This window comes from Hylobates moloch, unplaced genomic scaffold (assembly GCF_009828535.3).
Source record: "Hylobates moloch isolate HMO894 unplaced genomic scaffold, HMol_V3 SCAFFOLD_4, whole genome shotgun sequence".
NCBI classification, from domain to species: Eukaryota; Metazoa; Chordata; class Mammalia; order Primates; family Hylobatidae; genus Hylobates; species Hylobates moloch.
In genome coordinates, this window is record NW_026652279.1 from 120,789,543 (window position 1) to 120,805,749 (window position 16,207).

General features: G+C 37.6%; 1 non-coding gene across 1 annotated transcript; it reads left to right on the forward strand.

The window, feature by feature from the left end:
- The first annotated feature begins 9,982 nt into the window (after positions 1 to 9,982).
- LOC116467673 (U7 small nuclear RNA) lies at positions 9,983 to 10,044 on the forward strand. Its single transcript, XR_004247880.1, has one exon. It is a non-coding gene; the product is annotated as a U7 small nuclear RNA (small nuclear RNA).
- The last annotated feature ends 6,163 nt before the right edge of the window (positions 10,045 to 16,207 follow it).

Genomic DNA, 16,207 nt, shown 5'->3' on the forward strand with positions numbered 1-16,207 from the left:
AATAAGAAACACTAAAGGGAATCCTTCAAATTTAAACAAAAAGATGCTAAACAACAATACAAATGCACATGAAAATATAAAGCATGCTGGTAAAGGCCAATATATAAACAAATATTGAATTCTGTAATACTGTAATAGTGGTGCATAAATGACTTTTGATTCTGGTGGAAGTTATAAGACAAAAGTATAAAAAATAACTATATTAAAATATGCTAATGGGTACACAATATAAAAAATATGTGATATCAATATCATAAGGTTGAGAGGAAGGAGTGAAGTGCAGAGTTTTTGTATGTGATTAAACTTAATTTGTATCGGCTTTAACTAGACTGTTATAACTATAAGATGTTTTATGTAAGCCCTATGGTAACCACACAGAAAATACCTATAAAAAGGCAGAAAATAAAATGAAAAAGGAATAAAAATTTATTACAAAAATATCAACAAATGCAAAATATTGCAAAGAGCAAAAAAAGGACAAAAGAGCTATCAGACACATACAAAATAATAACATGTGGTAGTATGGCTTTATCATTAATTACTTCACATGTAAATGGATCAAATTCCCCAATCAGAAAACATAAGGTGGCTTAATGAATAAAAATCAAACAAACAAGATCCAACTATATGCTGTCTACAAAAGTCTCACTTTATATTTAAAGACACAAATAGGCTGAAAGTAAAAGGATTTTTAAAAGATTTTTTAAAAGGACATGTCCTGCAAATGGTAATCAAAAGAGAGCACAGCTGGCCATATTTATCTAGGCAAAATATACTGTAAGTCAAAAACTGTCACAAGAGACAAAGAAAGACATTATATAACGGCAAAGTGTCAATTTACCAGGAAAATAAAAACATTGTAAATATATAATGCAGCCAACATTACAGCACCTAAAATATGAAGCAAACATTGACATAGCTGAAGGGAGAAATATACAACAACACAATCATAGTAGGAGATGTCAATACCCCAATTTAAATAACAAATAGAACATCAAAACAGAAGATCAATAAAGAAACACAGGACTTGAATAACACTAAGGAACAAATTGACCAAACATACATATACAGAACATTCCTCCCAACAGCAGCAGAATACATATCCTTCTCAAGCACACACAGAACATTCTCCAAGATAGATCACACATTAGGTCAAGAAAGAAGTCTTAACAAATGTAAGAACACTGAAATCATACCAAGTTTATTTTCCAGCCGCAATGTAATGAAACTAGAAATCAAAAGCAGAAGTAAAACTGGAAAATTCACAAATATGTGGAAAGTAACACACTACTGAACAATCCATAGGTGGAAAAACAAAGTCAAAAGGGAAATTAGAAAATATCTTTAAACAAATAAAAATTGGAAACATAGCATTCCCAAAACTTATGAGATGCAGCAAAAGCAAGACTAAGAGGGAAGTTTATCATAATAAATGCCTATGCTAGAAATGAAGAAGTATTTCAAATGAACAACATAATTCTAGATCTCAAGGAAATAAAAAAAGAAAAACAAACTAAGCACAAAGTTACCAGATGGAAGGAAACAATAAAGATTAGAGCAGAAATAAATAACAATAGAAACATAATCAAAAAAAAAATCAATGAAACTAAGAGTTGTTTTTTGAAAAGACCAACAAAATTGACAAAACTTTAGCTAGACAAATTAAAAAAAGAGATGACCTAAATAAATAAAATCAGAAACAAAAAAGGGGACGTAACAACTGAGACCACAGACATCATTACAGACTATTACAAACAACTATAGTCCAACAAATGGATAAATTCCTGGACACATAAAACTTACCAACATTGAATCATGAAGAAACAGAAAACCTCAATAAACCAATAATGAATAATGAGATTAAAGCCTTAATAAAAAGTTGCTCATCAGAGAAAAGCCCTGGTGGCTTTACTGTTGAATTCTCCCCAACACTTAAAGAACTAATACCAATTCTACTCACAGTCTTCAGAAACATTAAAGAGAAGCAACACTTTCAAACTCAATTTATGAGGCCAGCATTACTCAGATAAAGACATTACAAGAAAATAAAACTACAGGCCAATACTCTGATAAATGTATGTGCAAAAATCCTCAACAAAACACCAGCAAATAGAATTAAATAGCACATTAAAGGCATCATATGCCATGACCAACTGGGATTTATTCCAAGGATGCAAGGATGATTCAACTTACACGGATCAATAAATGTGATACATCATAGCAACAGAATGAAGGACAAAAACCATGTAATCATCTCAATAGACTCAGAAAAAGCACTGATAAAATTCCACATTCCTTTATGATAAAAGCTCTCAACAAATTAGCCATAGAAGGAATATATTTCAACATAATGAAGACCATATATGACAAACCGTCAGTTAACATCATACTCAATGGTGAAAAACTGAAATTTTTCCCTCTAAGATTAAGAACACAGCCAGGATTCCTACTCTTGCCACTTCTTTTTAACATAGAATAATTTGGCTAGTACTGGAAATGCTGGCCAGAGCAATTAGGCAAAAGAAAGAAACAAAAGGCAACCAAATCCAAAAGGAAGAAGTAAAATTATCTCTGTTCACAGATGACATGACCTTATATGTAGAAAATGCTGACGATCCCACAAAAATCTATTAAATAAATTAATTCAGTAAGATTACAAGATTCAAAATCAACATATATAAATCAGCTGTGTTACTATACACTAACAATGTCCAACTCGAAAAGGAAATTAAGAAAACAATACCGTTTATAAAAGCATCAAAGAGAATAAAATATTTAGAAACAAGCTTAATGAAGGAGAGAAAAAACCTATATACTGAAAACTACAAAACATTGCTGAAAGAACTTAAAAAGATACAAATAAATTGGAAGACATCCCGTGTTCATGGATTAAAAGACAATATTGTTAAAATGTCCATACTACCCAAAGGTACCTACAGATTCGGTGCAATCTATATCAAAATCCCACTGGCATTTTTTACGGAAGTAGAAACAATAATCCTAAGATTTATATGAAACCACAAAGAATCCTGAAGAGCCAAAACAATCTTGAGGAAAAAAGAAACATAGCTAAAGGCCTCACACTTCCTTGATTTCAAAGCATTTTGCAAGTTACAGAAATTTAAATGATATAGTACTAGCACAAAGACAGACATATAGACCAATGGAACAGAATAGAGCACAGAAATAAACCCACACTCATATGGTCAACTGATCTTTAATAAGAACACAAAGAATACACAATGGGGAAAGGATTATTTCCTCAGCAAATGGTGTCAGGAAAACTGGATATCCCCATGCAAAAATAAATTGTACCTGTATCTTATACCATACACAAAACCAACTCAAAATGGTTTAAAGACTTAACGTAAGACCAGCAACTATAAAATCCTAAAAGAAAACACAGAGAGGAAGATTTATGACATTAGTCTCGGCAATGTTTCTCGCATGTGACACCAATAACACAGGCAACAAAAGCAAAAATTGACAAGTGAGACCACATCAAGTTTACAAAGCTTCTGTACAGCAAAGGAAACAATCTAAACAGAGTGAAAAGGCAGCTTATGGAATGGGAGAAAATATTTGCAAACCATATATCTAACAAAGGGTTAGTACCCAAAATATATAAGGAAGACCAACAACTCAATAGCAAAAACCAATCCTATTAAAAAATAAGAAAAAGAGTTGAATGGACATTTCTCCAAAGAAGACATACAAATAGCCAACAGGAATATGAAAAGGTGTTCAGTATCACCAATCATCAAAGAAATGCAAAACTACAATGACATATCTTGCATCTGTCAAAAATAAATTTCAAAAAAGAATACAGGCCGAGGCGGGCAGATCACCTGAGGTGAGGAGTTCGATACCAGCCTGGCCAATGTGGTGAAACCCTGTCTCTACCAAAAATACAAAAATTGCTGGGCGCAATGGTAGGCACCTGTAATCCCAGCTACGCAGGAGGCTGAGGCAGGAGAATCACTTGAACCCAGGAGGCAGAGGTTGCAGTGAGCCAAGATCATGCCACTGTGCTCCAGCCTGGGCGACACTCTGTCTCAAAAAAAAAAAAAAAAAAGAATATAAGGGTAAACAAGGATGTGGAAAAATTAATTGGAACCCTTGTGCACTGTGAGGAATGTAAAATAGTGGAAGCCACTACGATGAAAATCTGAAAATAAAATTACTATATGATCCAGCTTTCTGAGTTTTAATCCAAAAGAACTGAAATCAGGATCTCAAAGAGACATTTGCAGTCCCATGTTCACTGCAGCATTGTTCAGAATAGCCAAGATGTACAAACAACCTAAATGTTCATCAATGAATAAATGGACAAAAAAGTAACATATACATATAATTGAATTTTATTTGGCCTTAAGGAAGGAAATCTTGTTATATACTACAACATGGATGAACCTTCAGGACATTATGCTAAGCAAAATAAGCCAGTCACAAAAGGACAAATACTGTATCATTCCACTTATATGAAGAGTCTAGTTCATCAAAGCAGAAAATAGAATGGTGGCTGTCAGGAGCTGGGGTGACAAGAAATGGGGAGCTGCTTTTCGATGAGCATAAAGTTTCAATCACGCAAGATGAAAAAACTTCTAGAGGTCTGCTGAACAACATTGTGCTTATAATTAACAATATTGTCATGTATGCTTAAATATTTGCTAAGACAGATCTCGTGTTATGTATTTTGTATCAAAATTAAGAAAAAGTAGATATGTTAAAATTGAAAGTAAGAACCAAATAAGTGGAAAGAATTACAGTAGGATAAATTTTGCTTCTAGACCTATGGCCAGCCACAGTCCAAAACTGCTTTTGGTTTTGTATTTCAAAGTATATTCCACAATTTTCCATGGCAACTTCCTCCATTACCCTTAGGAAATTTGTCTTTAAATGTGTCCTAATTCTGTCATTAAATATGACATTTGTTTAAGTTTAAATATTTTATTTAGTACTTGTCCATATCCCTGAGATTTTTGTGTGTGTGCTTTTCCTTCCTTATACCATAAATATTTTTTAAAAATGGCTCTGAGTCTTTCCTTGGTATTGTCCAGCAGATTGGTGATCTTTAAACTTCATTATGCACTTGAGGCCAGAAGTTCGAGACCAGCCTGAGCAACATGGCAAAACCCCATCTCTACTAAAAATACAAAAGTTAGCCCAGTATGGTGGCTTATGCCTATAATCCCAGCTACTCAGGAGGCCGAGGCAGGAGGATCACTTGAATCCAGGAGGGGAAGTTCAGTAAACCAAGATCATGCCACTGCATTCCAGCCTGGAATACAGAGTGAGACCCTATCTAAAACAAACAAACAAAAACAAACTTCATTTTAAAATAACCAATGCAGCCAGCAAAGTAGTTATCTCATCTGATTTTATTTTCTTGGTTATACTTTTCACTTTGTTACATAGGCCTTGCCTTTCAAATGCCAGGAATTATATTCAATTTACCTCTTCTCTTCACATGTAATTATATGTATTTAAATTTAAATTAAATAGAATTGTATAAAATCTAAATTTTAGTATCCTAGTCACATTAGCCACATTTGAAGCACTCAATAGCCACATGTGGCTACATTACTATATTGGACAGGACAGATACAGAACATTTTTATCATTACAAAAAGTTCTACTGGATGGCTCTGTTCTAGATCCTACCCTTACCCTCCAAAATCCCTACTCATATTTAGCATATTAGCAGAACACAGCCTCTCAAGAAATCTCACTTGTCTCATTTAAAAAGTGAGGATAACACTTTTTTGACTCAGGAAAGAGGACTGACCCACATTTCCTTTGAGGTTCCTTACTGGTATGATAGCCTCATTTTTGTGAATCCACTAAAACTTAACCCTTGGTCAGGAAGATAACTCCATTATAATAATGTTTCTCTGGAAAAAATCAAATTTGAATGACATCATCTCATTTCATAGCTTCTTTGCCAAGAATATAACCTACTTAAGTGTAGGAACTGCATTCCAGCTCCACAAATTCCTTATTAGGTCCAATATGGCAGGTGGTACTTAAACCATATCAGTTTTTTCACACCCCAGCAGGCCTTGAAATCACTTTGATAAGAGAATCTGCCTCTCTAAGAAGGGTCACAGCATGCCTATAAGAAGACATCTGGGAAGCGGAACATTTATTTTAAAATGCAAACTACGTAGTCCTGTAAGTAATTAATTGGGGAACATAAGTTGTATTTGAACTAAAACGGAACCTTTGATTACACTTAATGTCAGCTGGATGATTAATGTATAAAGTGTTTGCTGTTTACTAAACAAAGGATTTGTCTTTTTTTTACCATCTGAAAAATTTTGTCTAAAACACTTATTTTCAGAGATGTGATCATTTCTTTGGCACTTACTGGACTGTTAAATTGAATTCATGCTGTCCTTCCACGTTTCCCAGCCTACTCAGGAAGTATGAAAATGGGAACTGATGAGCAAGGCCTGGACATGTTTCCACATCTACTGTGTTCATGTTTGTTAATGCAAGTCAGCCCTGCACAGAGATCTACCACCTGGACCAAGAAAAATGGTGAGCAGTATACTTTGCTGCTTGGGCAGCTTTCCCTCCATGTCTAAAACAGAGTAAGTTTCCTGAATTAGGATATTATTCATTTTTATCACAAACCTTGTGGAGATTAATGTATTATATCAGAAACCATCTAAAATACACAGATACACTTAAATGACCATAATTCCCAATGCAAAATATAACAGGAAAGATTATCAAACCACTCTCACCCTACCCTTCAAGTCTTAATCTTGGCTCTAGGTTTTCCTGAGCAGGAAAAATGAATTGGGGGAGAAGTGAATGATTTTCTCCACCCTTGCACTAACTTTCCTAATCTTTAATTGTGCCAATTCAACTTCGTTGTGTTATTCTTGGCTTCTCGCCTCATGAGGAACCAGAAGTTTGTAAGCACATAGAAGAAGCAGTGGTTTTTACCCTGGGGCTCATCAATCTCCATAAAATAAAAGCAAAATTATATAAATACCTGCATTTTTTTCTTGGGAGAAGGTTAATAGTTTTCATTAGATTTTGAAAGTAGTCCATGATCCAGAAAAGATTAAAAAGTCTCAATTTTGATGGATTTAGAATAGAATCAAGTCACTGATGAAGTTACTGCCTCTGCCACTAGTGGGGGCAGTGAGTGTGTACAACACAGCAGCCAGAGTTGTGTAAAAAAAAAAACAGAACCTGTGTGTCAAGAGCCCTTCTCTCATCCCAGCTTTTAATAGTTGAGATGCGATCAACAAACACTAATGATAGACTTTAAGTCCCATGATATTGTGATTTATAATGAGAAATACATATTTGGTCTGTATTCTCATTTCTGACACACAGCTCCTAAAATCCTAGTAATTTCCTAAGTGATAAGAGCTAAGGAAGTATCTTTGGTTATACTATTTGGTCTTTTGTCCCGGGTTCCTAAAATAGCTCCAGAGTATTTCTTGTTATTCATACCAAGCCCCTTTCAACCACACCCAAGTTTAATGAGGTGATTTTTCAAAAGCCCCTAGAAAATAACTGGATGGGGGCTAGATGCCAGAGGAATTAATGATGTGATTAGAAGGTTGAAACTTTACCCCCAACCTCCGAGGGGCAAGGAGCTGAAGCCTGAATTGATCATCACTGGTCAATGATTTAATCAATCATGTCTATAGAATGAAACGTCCACGAAAACTCAAAAGGACAGGGTTTAGAGAACTTCTGGGTTGGTGATTAAGGAGGGTGACATGCCCAGAGCGGGCATGGAAGCTCTGAGTACCTTCCTTCATGCCTTGTCCTTTGCATCTCTTCCATTTAGCTGTTCTTGAGTTAACTGGTAAACATAAATAAATGTTTTCCTGAGTTTTGTGAGCCATTCTAGCAAATTATCAAACCCAAGGAGGATGTCACAGGACTCTGATTTATAGCCAGCCAGTCAGACAACCTGGACCTGTCAGCAGCCTGAAGTAGAGGCCATTTGTTTTGTTTTGTTTTGTCTGTTTGTTTGTTTGAGACGGAGTCTCACTCTGTCACCCCAGCTGGAGTGCAGTGGCGCGATCTCGGCTCACTGCAAGCTCTACCTCCCGGGTTCACGCCATTCTCCTGCCTCAGCCTCCCGAATAGCTGGGACTAAAGGCGCCTGCCACCATGCCCAGCTAATTTTTTGTAGAGATGGGGTTTCACCGTGTTAGCCAGGATGGTCTCGATCTCCTGACCTCGTGATCTGTCTGCCTCAGCCTCCCTGAGTGCTGGGATTACAGCCGTGAGCCACCACACCTGGCCAGTCTTATGGGACTGATCCTTTAACCTGTGGGATTTGATGCTATCTCCAAGTAGATCGTGTCAGAATTGACTTAAATCATAGGACACACAGTTGGTGTCCACAGAGAATTGGAGAATTGCCTGGTGTGGAAAACCCACACATCTGGTGTCAGAAGTAAAGTATTGAGGGTAGTAGAGAGTAGAGGAAAAAAAAAGTTTTCCTTTAGTTGGTGGAGAGAAGGAAATAGTTTTCCCTTACAGCCCTGAAAGACTGGCTGGTGACATGCCAGAGCTCTGATTGCAGTAACATTCACCATTATTTGTTGATACACATTCTTCCATTTAATCTTAATAATCCTTCAAAGCGGTATGATTACCCCATTAAAAGATGAGAAAACCGAGGATCAAACTGGCTAACTAATTTGTTCAAGATGACAAAGTTACCACATTGCAGAACTAAAATTAGAGCCCAGGTCACTCTGATTCAAAAAGCTTATTCATTAATACTGCCCAGCTAGGAACATCTGTCCAGATTCTAGGAATGGACCTTCAATTCTATCATCCCACCTAAATCTGAAAAGGTAGCACATTTCATGATTCTTCCAGCAGGGCAAGGCAAGGCTAATTTTAGAAGTCTAATGAGAAAGGATTAAGGTACTTCCTGTTAGACAGTCAACATGAGTGGCTCTCATTAGCAACAATAAAAACCCAGCCTGTACGGTCGGCAAAAGTAGCAGCCTCCGCTTTCTTTTGTGATTCTCAGCTGGGTTGCCCCTTTAAGAAGCTTAGCCCACATAGTCACATTCACAGATCTTCTAAGTCAAAATCTTTTTTAAAAACACCCAGGAGCGATCCCTAACTACCAAGGAGTAAGACATCCTTTCAGGAAAGAACGTTGAAGAGGTTTATCTGAATGTCAGCAAGTTTCACCTAGTCAAGAGAAATCCATCTAGAAAAGAGATTTTATACAATTTGTAAATTTTATTCAATTCAACTTTTATTTACACTTGCTCTATGTAGGAATTGTGCAGAATGCGGCAGAAGAGGGTAAAATGTACAGAATGGGATGTTCTTCACCGGAGGTTCACAGTTCACTGGTAGAGACAGATACACACCCAATATGTACAGTCCAGCAGACAGTACTAAGTTGGAAAATTGATTTCTGACCAAAGTGCAAGAGGAGAACAAGAGAGGGAGACAGTGATTCTAATTGTTGGGCAGGGTAGAGACAAATCTGTGAAGAGCTTGTGGAGAGTATGGGCTCTGTGGGTAAAGGCAAGTAAGACGTGGATGAATACTAGCATCCAAAAAGCACAGAAGCAGAGGTTGTGCAGGTATCTGGAAAAACAATAATGTCCTGGGAAGGCCAGAGAGTAGAGGGACAGGCCCATCCTGTAGACCCACACCACTCAAAGTGAGGTCAAAGCCAGAGCATCCTCGGAAACACCTGGAAACTTCAACGTACAAAAAGCCCAGGCGCCACCCTGGACAAAATGCATCAGAATCTGCATTTTTACAAGATCCCCAGGTGACTCATATGTACATGAAGGTTTGAGAAACATTGCTGCAGACAATGGGGAGCCATTGGAGGTCCCTGGGCAATCTGTTCTTAGATGTGCTTGGGAAATGCAACTTTAGGAAGCAGAGTAGAGGGCACACAGAATGACCAAATGAATGAACAGTTATTCAATCAACAAAATCTTTTGAAAATATGAATGTTAAGTGTTACAGCTCTTTTAGAATTGGTCTAGGAGATTTTCTGGTTTGCACTAGAAAAACCATAGAAAGTGAAAATAGAAAATAATATGAATATTCGTCTATTGGAATGATGATTAATAAATGATACCCCTGTACTCATAGCTCCATCATATTTGACTGTTAGGTAATTAGGATATTAATTTTTAAATGCAATTTAGTCATCAGATGGGAGGATAAGGAAGTAAAACCAGGTTGTGGCCAAAAATAACATATTTTTCACTTTAGTTCACTATCTGGAATCTATGTAACCATACTGTTTGATTTTAGAATGTTCAATTTTTTTAATACTCTCTGAAATCTGATGGCCAAGGACCCTGTAATCCAAGATAAGATTGATCAGGCAGGCCCAGCGCCCTAATTCCAAAATACTCTCTAGCAATTCATACACCCTCCCCCACTCCCCAAACACCCATTTTGAGATAGCCAGGATAATTTTCTTCATTTCCTGCCCAGACAGCTGTGGAATGTTGTAATTCATTGTTAGGCAGCTGCAGCAATCCTCCTTAGAAAAGGATACATCTTGTCAAGGATACGGTTATTCTCAACTTTTGAGTTTATTTTTTAAACAATGATGTACCCACCAGATGTAGAAATAGTCAAGCCTGAGAAACCTCAAAGGGAGGCTGGGTCTAACACACGCATCCCTGCTTAGAGGTCAGTGGTACAAATACCCTCACCAGGTCGCCTGTAATCTCACTGCTTCAGCAAACAGTCCAACCCACTCCTGTTGGAAAATCCTCTGGACTCCTGAAAATAACGCCTTCCTGGCTGAATAAACCTTACCCCTCTCCTACAAGCCGATAGGCAAATGCAGCACATCTAGAAGATGAAAAGTAGCAGATTTTCATCCTCAATTATCTCCTCCCTCCACATCCATAAAAACGGCCCTGCTATCTTCTGATCTTTACTACAAAACTGGGGAGAGGAGAGCAAAACGAGATTAAAATCTCTCCACACTGTGTGAGTGCGTGTGCATGTAAGAGTGTGTGTGTGTGTGTGTGTGTGTAGCTATGTGGGAGGGAGAGACAATCACATAAAAATTGAAAATTACCCCAGATGACAATAAAATAGACGAGACAGAAGACTCCAGGGAGCAGCGATGATTAGAGTGAGTAGGAGTGTCGTGTGAAGGCTAAGAGGTTAGACTATTTATATTACTTGGGAAATGTGGGATATTAGATCAGGGAAGGTCCGTTACTATACTATGTCCTATAATTTAGATATTGCAAATCACAAACAGGACAAATATGAAGGAAGCTTTCCTACTCTTAACATGGCTGCTTCTGCTTTCATAATAACCTCTCATTTGGTACAATTTTAATTTTTTAAGGCACCTTCGAGTTGGCAAAATGGATCCAGAGGTAATTAAATTCCGTCTAGTTTCTTTTGTGAAATTGGTGTTTAATAGATATTTGGGGAGTTTCTCCCAATAAAAATCCCATTTTTCCCCATTTCTATTTCAGAATTTCCAATAATCATTAAATTTTGTTTGACAAGTTCAAGTAAAGCTATTTTATCACTTCATAAAATCAGTCACAAAACAAAACTCTCTTCCAAGGTAGAGAGGAGACAGAGTCTTTGTCCATCAGCACAGCCTGGAGATCTACAGAAAGTAGGCAGCAAAGGTCAACTGGCCTCACTCAATCAACAGACCTCTCTGAGTACCTTTGCATAGCTACTACCTATCATGCACCTTGCTAGGCAGAGGCTACAAGAGGACAAATAAGGCATAAACTCTATCTCACAGAGTTGATGTATTTACGAGGGAGACAATTAAAGAAAGAATAATCATAATACAGATTTATTAATATAACAGGGGCAGCTACCTACTGAGGGTCAGGAATGGCTTCCTGACCAACTAGGGGAAAATGTCCCTCCAAGAGTTCATTCTTAGAAGTTATTTCTGATGCAGGTTTTGGTAGACCTGGATATGCTTAGTTAGGGTTAACCAGCTTTAAGAGTTTATAGTTTGACTAAGGAATTTAAGTAGAATGATGATAGACACACACAAAACAAGTTATTATGGAACCACATTACCAAATTCAAAGAAGTTTAAAATCTGGCATGAAGATGAACTCGTTGGCCCCCTTAGAAAATCCTTATGTACTAAGTACATTGTAGGCAATCTGTAGTTGGTTTATTGGGGAAGTCTTACTAGTCAGGAACACATCACCATCAAGCAGCTTGGAACAAGCAAAGACTCCAGAGCTGGACTGACTGGGTTTGAAGCCTGGTTCTCCTATTTACTAGATATTTGACTTTCAGCTCAACCTCTCTATATCACAGTTTCCTTATCTGAAAAATGGGGATAATAATCACATCTACCTCATAGGGTTGTTATGAGAAAGAAACAAGTTAATATTTCTATAGTATTTAGAATAGTGCTTGGCCCTTGGTAAGTGCTTTGAACAGGTTATGTTAAGTAAATGTCAGTGTCAGCAGGCCCTAATTCAATGTCTCTCAAGACAGGGTGGCTGAAGCATTTATTCTAGGTAATACCTACTTTTTCTAAGGATGAGACGACCTTCCTATAGGGGTAAAAAAACATCTGATGTAGCCTCTGTCTCAACCAAAAAGACCTACTCTGACTGTTAGTTAATACTGAGTGTCAACCTGATTGGATTGAAAGATGCAAAGTACTGATCCTGGGTGTGTCTGTGAGGGTATTGCCAAAGACGATTAACATTTGAGTGTGGGCTGGGAAAGGCAGACCCACCCTTAATCTGGGTGGGCACAATCTAATCAGCTGTCAGTGCAGCTAGAAAGCAGGCAGAAAAATGTGAAAAGAGAGACCAGTTTAGCCTCCCGGTCTACATCTTTCCCTCATGCTGGATGCTTCCTGCCATCAAACATCAGCCTCCAAATTCTTCAGCTTTGGGACTCGGACTGGTTTCCTTGCTCCTAAGCTTGCAGATGACTTATTGTGGGACCTTGTGATTGTGTGAGTTAATACAACTTAATAAACTCCTCTCTCTCTATATATATATATGTGTGTGTGTGTGTGTGTGTGTGTGTGTGTCCTATTAGTTCTGTCCCTCTATAGAACCCTGACTAATACACTGACCATATTCAAACAAAAAATAGCTCTAGGGTCCCCTTCTCTCCAGATATGTCATAATGAATGGAATACGTTTTCCCAAAAGACTCTTGGCGTGGTGGTACCTATCATCCCTTCTCCTGAATTAACACTAGATGTTCAAGCAAAAGCAAGAGGCAGTCTCATATTAAAGGAGCAGAGATCCCAGGATGTGATAACAAATTAGCATTATAACTCTGACATATATCTTTTCATATGTCTCTTTTCATCAATTCAACATCAACTTTAATTACATTGATTGGATTTTTTGTCTTAGATTAGTTTTCAAAAATCTTCAGCTTTCCCTGTTGTCCACAAAAGTTAGCAAACAACCCTCCTTCTCTAGAACATTAAAAAAAAATTTCACTTAGGCATACACATTACCCCTAGACTGACAGACTTCTGCAAAACTAATTTCCCCATCCTCTTATCAGAGGTCTGTACTGGAGCAGCAACCACATGGAAACTATTTGTAAGCTGCACAAGGCAAGTAAATGCCAGGAAGCAAAATTGGCTGCCTTTAAGATTTTACACAGACATTCCAAGTCCCAGAGCAATTTCTTTTCCAAACTTTTAATAATCAGTCATTTTCTTAAGCTTTAACAACAACAAAAAAAGAGGACAAAATCTTCCTTAGGAGGACATTAAATCGTATTACCCTACTTTGTCAGGCAGCTTAGTTAAGTGTCCCACTGAGAGGGTCAGGAGCTGCAGCCCCTCCCAGCCTCATTGCAGATAAAAACTCCACTGATAGGTACTTGAGTCACTGACCTGCAAGTTAACACTCCCTGTTTTTCCAGACGGCCATTCTCCCAAGTGCAGGCTGACAATCATGTCAAATGGGGCTAGGACCTGACCACCAGCCTCATTTTCAATTGTGAGTAAAATCAGGATTTGAAGCCAGGTCTCTGAAGACCAGACACAATGACATGAACTTGGTCGCCTAATAAATCACAGCTGAAGTTAGCGTTCAGGAGAGCAAATGCTGTATGATGCTGCTGGCAAGATGAATTCCATCTCAGTTTCACTTGTCCCCCTCTGCCTTGGCTTAAAACTTTCAAAGAAGTTTAATCAGAGTTTCCAGAACTCCATGTTTATCCCTCGTTTAAAAGCAATTTTTTGTTCTTTTAGGAAATCATCTTACAGATGGCCTCAGGGAAAAATTATATATTTTATATTTATTCTGAGGTCTGTGGGTTCTCAGAGAAGCAAAGTTTAGAGCAAAAGTCATACGTGCATCTAGGAATTCTGAGTGAAGAAAGAACAAAAATTACATACCAAGTCATTTTTGAAAGAACAAGAATTACATATCAAGTCACTTTTGAAGTATTTTTAACATTTTATGTTTTCTATCTAGAAATGCTGAAAATAAACAATAATGTCTGAAAATTATGATTTACCTTCTGAATTCAGCTTCAGTGGAGCAGGTGGTATTTAAGAAACCATCACCCGTAAGAATCAAAACATCACGGAATTATTGATGTTTTACCTCTATGCTCTTAGCAATATTTTAATGGGCTAAACGGTATAAATTCAGCATTTAAACCTGCAAAGTACAAATATTTTTTTTCTGATTCTTAATGCAAAGATGTATACTCACAAAGAAAAAATCAATTTATCAACCTTGTGTGTACATGACATTTTTCATTTCCCCACTTGCTGAGGAGAAACACAATGTATATTGCTGAATGAAGTGACATTTAGAGAATTGTTGATTTTTTTCATTTACCACCTTATTCACATTTTAAATTATTTCAAATATTACAAGAATAAGCCTTCTCTGCATATTTAAAATCAAACTAGCAAAATTCCTTGCAAGGAAGCAAAATTGTCATAGACTCAAATCATCCTTTTATGCCTGTTGTCAAAATGATGCATATAATGGCATCAAAAGCCTGAATAGTGGAAAATTTGGGCTCTCTGGGCAATATTTTACAAAATTATTCAGGTTTTCACTTGCCATAAACTGATTTATTTTAACACAGAACTCATGCCTTCAGGACCTAGCCTATTCTTTGTTTCCTGACCATATTATTGTAACTGCAGAACCAGAAGCAGATAACTTACAGTTTCTTATCAAAGAATCAGGTTTACTTCTGGAAAGGAATAGTTGGTAATTGATGGTTACATCTTCTAGATTTAGAGTGTTCTCTTAGTCACACCCCGACAGGTGAAAAGTGGGTTTCTGTGGAAACAGACTGCCTTCGCTACTATTTTGCAGGGTGAGCACTTTCTCCTAAAGCAGCTTCATTATACTGAGTAAACCCATTGCTCAGCTTCCCAACACTCAACCCATTCCGGCCTCAAGTGTTTTATACTGTGGGAAAAATAACATCAGATCCATTTAGCATCAATGCCATCCCCTGGCTGTTATTTAATTTTTTATTTTTATTATTATTATTACTTTTTTTTGGAGACGGAGTCTTGCTCTGTCGTCCAGGCTGGAGTGCAGTGGCGCGATCTCGGCTCACTGCAAGCTCCGCCTCCCGGGTTCACGCCATTCTCCCGCCTCTGCCTCCCGAGGAGCTGGGACTACAGGCGCCCGCCATCAAGACTGGATAATTTTTTGTATTTTTAGTAGAGACGGGGTTTCACCATGTTAGCCAGGATGGTCTCGATCTCCTGACCTCGTGATTCCAAAGTGCTGGGATTACAGGGGTAAGCTACCGCACCGACCAATTTGTTTCTTAAAAAAAGCTCTGTGGTATTGGTCATCCTCTTGCCATTTTCTAGTGGAAGAAACTAAAATCAGAGGTATAGAGGATTAAGTTCACTTAACATTCAGGAATTTGAATCTTAACGGTCTCCATCCAATACCTGGAATCTTGACACTGAGTCTTCCTGCTTCTGTTTCTGGCCACAAGCAAAATGTAGTGGGTAAGCTCTGAAGCCTGGGTTCACATCCCACCTCTGTTCCTTCACAGCTGCAGAACTTTGGTAAAAGTGTTGAACCACTGAGTGAGATGAGTCTAGAGATGTATGTGCCTCATAAGGTGTTTGTGAATATTACGAAGTATGTGGCAAGTACTCCACTGCATCCCATGCTGTAAAGTGTTCAATAAATATTGGCTGCTGCCGTTACATTATGCTATTATATTTTCAGGGAAACTT